This window comes from Aquarana catesbeiana, linkage group LG03 (genome assembly GCF_042186555.1).
Source record: "Aquarana catesbeiana isolate 2022-GZ linkage group LG03, ASM4218655v1, whole genome shotgun sequence".
NCBI lineage: Eukaryota > Metazoa > Chordata > Amphibia > Anura > Ranidae > Aquarana > Aquarana catesbeiana.
The window spans coordinates 123,321,805-123,328,449 of record NC_133326.1 but is presented as its reverse complement, the minus strand read 5'-3'; the positions used below and the strand labels follow the sequence as shown (position 1 = coordinate 123,328,449).

At 43.3% G+C, this 6,645-nt stretch overlaps 1 pseudogene; it reads left to right on the top strand.

Moving 5' to 3' along the window:
* The first annotated feature begins 1,550 nt into the window (after positions 1 to 1,550).
* LOC141135152 (5S ribosomal RNA) lies at positions 1,551 to 1,669 on the top strand (annotated as a pseudogene).
* The last annotated feature ends 4,976 nt before the right edge of the window (positions 1,670 to 6,645 follow it).

The following is a 6,645-nucleotide window of genomic DNA, read 5'->3' as shown; positions in this document are numbered from 1 at the left end:
GTCCATTTGTCTGTTTTATTATTTGTAAGTGAACCTGTAATCTGTAGCACAACCTTCATGTTGTGCGACCTACATATTGCACACCACATTATTCACAGGTAATAACATAAATCACACAACGTGTGTTGCAATTAACCAACTGTTTAATCTTGCATGTATTGTCTGTGGACCTGGAGATTACATAATGGAAATGTTTCAAATGATCACAACATGAACATTTCTTTCCTCTACATCTAAAGTTCATAAGTCCTTAGCCAACTACTACCATCTACTTTAGGTCTAATAAAAAAACGTGGTGATAATGCTCCTTGTGTTCAGTACTTTGCGAGAAACGACCTTCAGTCTTCCTATTATCTCTCTGTAACAGGAGACTCCATATAAACTAGGAATATACTGGTTAATAATGTGTTGCCCTCTCAAATTCTTAACCATGTCTAGTAGAGGTGATCACTTGTTCATATTGATTTTCCTTTTTACCTTGTTAATATTTTAATCAACCACTTCCTCTTTTTATCCCTTTCATATCTATAAGGTTCACTAATTGTGCTGTCACTGTATCCTCTTTCTTTCAGAAGATTAGACAGGGCCCTGTGACTCCATCTCAAAGCTGGCTATAGCTGTACAGTTCCTTTTCAACTTAATATATTGACCTCTTGGAATAACCCTAATAGTGTGTGAAGAATGACAGCTATGTGCATGTTACATAGTTATATAGTAGGTGAGGTTGAAAAAAGACACAAGTTCATCAAATCCAACCTACAGTATGTGTGTGATTATATGTCAGTATTACATTGTATACCCTGTATGTTGTGGTCGTTCAGATGCCTAATAGTTTTTTGAAACTATCGATGCCCCCCACTATAACCACCACCTGTGGAAGGGAATTCCACATCCTTGCCGCTCTTACAGTAAGGAACCCTCTATGCAGTGAGTGGCCACGTGTCTTATTAAACTCCCTTCCGCAGAAAAAGTGTTTTCTTAATCGTACAACAAGGGACACAGTGCCATAATAATTACTAGGTTATAGGCCGCCTTCAGGTGATGGACACTGGTACACCCTAAGACAGGAAGTTCACTCCCTATATAACCGCTCCCACTACTGGGAGTACCTCAGTTTTTTCGCAAGTGTCTAAGGTGTTGGTCACGAGTAAAGATGTGCTGTGCTGAGCTCCACTGGAGCAATCCTTGCTGGGGCTAGTTATGCAGCTGGATCCATTCAAAATGTCTTTTTAGGCCGAATTGAATGGTACTCAGGCCTCGTGGCTCCTGGCTAGTTTTCCTTTTCACGGTGAACGGCTGTTTAGGGATGATTTGGATAAATACAATAAATCCAAAACATTTTTTGTGGAAAAAGTATCCTTTTGCTAGTTTGGAAGATATGTAAACATATTTCATTTAAACAAGCTCCTTCTCTAGTGCCAGGAGCATCTGCTTCCAGGCAGTCACGACGGCCTCCGCCGTCAAGTTCAAGAAGGAAATTGAAGCCTCCTTGCTCAAGTGGGGGGGAAGAATTCCGCAGTTCTAAAGGGTCTGGCAGGAAGAGTGTCGGAGCCTACGGCCGCATTACCCTGAAAGCGCCCAATCTTGTCTGATCTCAGAGGCTAAGTAGGGTCGGGCCTGGTCAGTACCTGGATGGGAGATCGCCTAGGAATGCCAGGTGCCATAGGCTGCAGATGGGTGACTTCCTCAATAACTCTAGGGTACAAGAAAGTTCCCGTCTCCTCGTTTTCTCAGACTCCAGAGGAAAAGAAGTCTCTCTTTCAAGCACTGGACCATCTTTTGTCTCAAAAGATTGATCTTAATGGTTCCCATGCAAGAGCAGGGATTGGGGTTTTATTTAAACCTTTTCACGGTACCAAAACCAAATGAGTGTGTCAGACCCATTTTAGATCTCAAAGATCTAAACCGGTTTCTGAATATCCGCTCTTTCCGCATGCAGTCAGTCTGATCAGTGGTCTCCGTCCTACAAGGTGGAGAACTTCTGGCGTCAATAGACATCAGGGATGCATACCTCCATGTACCTATATTTCCCACTCACCAGAAATATCTACGTTTCGAGGTAGAAAATCTTCTTTTTCAGTTTGTAGCTCTGCCTTTTGGTCTAGCAACTTCAGCTTGAGTATTTACAAAGGTCTGGCTCCTCCTGTAGCCGGATTAAGGCCCCAAGGTATAACGATTATAGCTTACCTAGACGATCTGCTCTTGATAGACCAGTCGGTAGCCCGCTTAGACCAAAGTATGATCTACAGTCAACTACCTGGAATACCAAAGTTGGAATCTCAACCTAGAGAAATCCTCCTTAAAAAACTATCAAGGAGATTAGAATACTTGGGTCTGATTATTATACAGCGCAGAAAAAGGCGAAGATCAGTTCCATAAAGGGACTGATTCAGATGGTCAAAGCAAAGAAGAATCCTTCTATTCGAGTTTGCATGAGGTTGTTGGAAAGATGGCTTCATTCGAGACAGTTCCTTATGCTCAGTCTCATTTGAGGCTTCAAAAAGACAGGCTGTAAAACAGTATTTTATCAGCTTGGAACAAGTAGGTCCAAGCTCTAGATTTCCCAATGTGTCTGTCTCCAGGGTGCAACGGAGCCTCAGTTGGTGGTTGATAACCAAGAATCTGCAGAAGGGAAAATCTTTCCTACCAGCTACCTGGAAGATGGTAACAGCAGATGCCAGCCTTTTGAGTTGGGGAACAGTCCGGGAAGAAGCGACTGTCCAAAGGAAATAGCCCAGATCAAAAATGACCTTGCCCATCAACATTCTAGAGATCCGGGCAGCATGTTTGGTCCTGAGGGCCTGGATGTTCAGGTTACGGAATTGTCTTGTCAGGATCCAATCTGACAATACCACAGCAGTGGCCTATATCAATCACCAAGGGGGCACGACAAGTCATGCAGCCTAGAGAGAGGTGAATTATATCTTAACTTGCGCAGAAAACAATGTACCTTGCCTATTGCCAGTTTTCATTCCGGGGACAGAAAATTGGCAGGCAGACTACTTGAGTCGCCAGCAGTTGTTTCCGGGAGAATGTTCCCTTTACCCCGATATCTTCCTGGCAATATGCCGAAGATGGGGGATCCCAGACGTAGATCTGTTTGCATCCAGGTTCAACAAGAAAATCGACAACTTTGTGTCAAGAACAAGGGATCCGCTAGCATGTGGAACAGATGCCTTGGTGTTCCTGTGGAATCAGTTCTCACTGATTTATGCATTTCCTCCTATTCTGCTGCTTCCACGACTGCCCTTGCAGGATCAAGCAGGAAGGGAGATTGGTGATTCTTGTGGCCCGGCGTGGCCCAGAAGATTTTGGTATGCAGAGATCATAAGGATGGCGGTAGGGGACCTATGGACCCTACCACCTCATCCAGACCTTCTCTCGCAAGGTTCGGTATTCCATCCTACCTTACAAGTTAAATGTAATGGTTTGGCTGTTGAATCCCACATTCTAAAGAAGCATGGGCTGTCAGGTCCAGTGGTATTTACCTTGATTAATGCAGGGAAGCTGGCTTCCAGAATCATAGATTATAGAGTCTAGAAAGCATATGTCTCCTGATGTGAATCCAGGTGTTGGCACCCTAGGAAGTATGTTATAGGTAGAATCCTTGACTTTCTGTAGCTGGGGTTAGAAATGAAGCTGGCCTTGGGCACTATCAAAGGCCAGGTTTTGGCCTTATTGGCGTTATTTCAACAACCACTTGCTTCGCATTCTTTGGTTCATAGCTTATTCAGAGGGTAACGCCGCTTAATCCTCCAGTTAAGTCACCCCTGAATCCTTGGGGCTTGGATTTAGTTCTGTCGGCATCACTGAAAGCCTTTTTTGAGCCGATGTAGCATATTCCCTTGGTCCTTTTGGCAAGGAAACTAATTTTATGGTAGCCATATCTTCTGCAAGAAGGGTATTAGAGTTGGCTGATCTTTCTTGTAAAGAGCCATATTTGATTATTCACAAAGATAAGGTAGTATTGCGTCCTCATCCTAACTTTCTACTGAAGGTAGTGTCCAGTTTTTATCTGAACTAGGATATTGTCCTACCTTCATTTTTTCCAGAACCTGTAAGCAAGTAACTGTTCAGGCTTATGGTTTAAAGAGGAGGATTACACCCTCTCAAAGCAAAAGCGCACTCCACTAGGACTGTTAGTGCTTCATGGGAGTGCATCACCAAGCTTTCATGGTCTTCAGTCCATACATTTACCAGATTTTATTAGGTGAATGTAAAAAGGCATGAGGATATCGCTTTGGGCGTAGTGTGCTGCAGGCAGCAGTATAACTCATCTAGTCTCATGGTGCCCTAATTCTGTCGCGTCTCCCTCCCCTCAGTTGGCATTGCTCCGGGACATCCCATATAGTAATTACTATGGCTCTGTGTCCCGTGATGTACGATTAAGAAAATAGGATTTTTATAACAGCTTACCTGTAAAATCCTTTTCTTTTAAGTACATCGTGGGGCACAGAGGTCCCTCCCCTCTTTCTTTGCAACAAAAACTGAGGTACTCCCAGTAGTGGGAGGGGTTATATAGGGAGTGAACTTCCTGTCTTAGGGTGTGCCAGTGTCTATCACCTGAAGGCGGCCTATAACCCACATAGTAATTACTATGGCTCTGTGTCCTGTGATGTACTTCAAAGAAAAGGATTTTACAGGTAAGCTGTTATAAAAATCCTATTGTCCCTATTGTGGGGTCATCAGATGGTATTTGTAAATTGAAATCATATCCCCTCTCATGCGTCTCTTCTCCAGAGAGAACAAGTTCAGTGCTCGCAACCTTTCTTCATAACTAATATCCTCCAGACCCTTTATTAGCTTTGTTGCCCTTGTTTGTACTCGCTCTATTTCCAGTACATCCTTCCTGAGGACTGGTGCCCAGAACTGGACAGCATACTCCAGGTGAGGTCGGACCAAAGTCTTGTGGAGTGGGAGAATTATCGCTTTACCCTTGGAGTTAATCTCCTTTTTAATGCATGCCAATATTCTGTTTGCTTTGTTAGCAGCAGCTTGGCTTTGCATGCTATTGCTGAACCTATCATCTATTAGGACCCCCAGGTCCTTTTCCATCCTAGATTTCCCCAGAGGTTCCCCCCCCCCCCAGTGAGTAGATTGCAATCATATTTTTGCCACCCAAATGCATTATTTTACATTTTTCTACATTAAACCTCATTTGCCATGTAGTTGCCCACCCCATTAATTTGCTCAGATATTCTTGCAAGGTTTCATCATCCTGCAGAAAAGTTATTGCCCTGCTTAGCTTTGCATCATCCACAAATACAGAGATTGAGCTGTGTACCCCATCTTTCAGATTGTTTATGAACAAATTAAACAGGATTGGTCCCTGCAGAACTCTGGGGGACCACACTTGCCACCTCTGACCATTCCGAGTATTCCCCATTTATCACCACCCTCTGAACTCGCCATTGTAGCCAGTTTTCAATCCATGTACTCACTCTATGGTCCATGCCAACAGACTTTACTTTGTACAGTAAACATTTATGGGGAACTGTGTCAAATGCTTTTGCAAAATCCAGATACACCACATCTATGGGCCTTCCTTTATCTAGATGGTAGCTCACCTCCTCATAGAAGGTTAATAGATTGGTTTGGCAAGAACGATTCTTCATGAATCCATGCTAATTACTGCTAATGATACAATTTTCATTACTAAAATCTTGTATATAGTCCCTTATCATTCCCTCCAAGAGCTTGCATACTATTGATGTTAGGCTAACTGGTCTGTAATTCCCAGGCATGCATTTTGGCCCTTTTTTAAATATTGGTGCTACATTGGCTTTTCTCCAATAAGCTGGTACCATTCCGGGCAGTAGGAACAATGGTTTGGCAATTACTTGACTGAGTTCCCTAAGTTCCCCTTTGGGTGCAAGCCATCTGATTTATTAATGTTAAGTTTCCTAAGTCTATTTCTAATTCTGTCCTCTGTTAGCCATGAGGGTGCTTCCTGTGATTTGTCATGAGGACAAACACTGCAGTTTTGGTTACTGAAGCCCTCCAATTCCCTTGTGAAGACTAATAAGAAGAATAAATTCAATACCTTCTACATCTCCTCTGTCAGAAACCATGAATCAGACTGAGACAGAAGTACAGTTAAATCACACTTGTTTAATAGTAATAATAAAAAGGTAAACAGAGTAAACATAGTCAAAACATAGCCAGAGTTCAGGAACCGGAACGGATAGTCAGACAAGCCAAAATGTCAGGGAGCCAGAGATGGGCGTAGTAGAACAGCAAGCAGGATCAGGAGCCAGAAGCAATGTCAGCTAAGCAAGTCTTTAACAGGAACACAGGAGAGCGTCTCTAGAGATGTGACGAAGGTGAAGGCAGAGATCATCTGGGCTGGACGGCTTAAGTAGGCAGGACTGACGAGCAGTATATCATTAACAGATGAGTCACTGTGAAGAGAAAGGAGCTGGCGATTAGCCGACAGCTGAGTGGCCAGCTTTGAGAAGGAAGGGCTGAACCCAGCCCTGACACTCCCCATTCTTTGTAACCAGATGTCCTTCCTCATACTTTATGAGGCCAATATGGTCTGTCCTCCTTTTTTACTGTTTATATACTTAAAGAATTTTGGGGGATTTTTTTTTTGCTCTCCTCTGCTATGTGACCTTCATGTTCTATCTTAGCTGCCCTAATTGC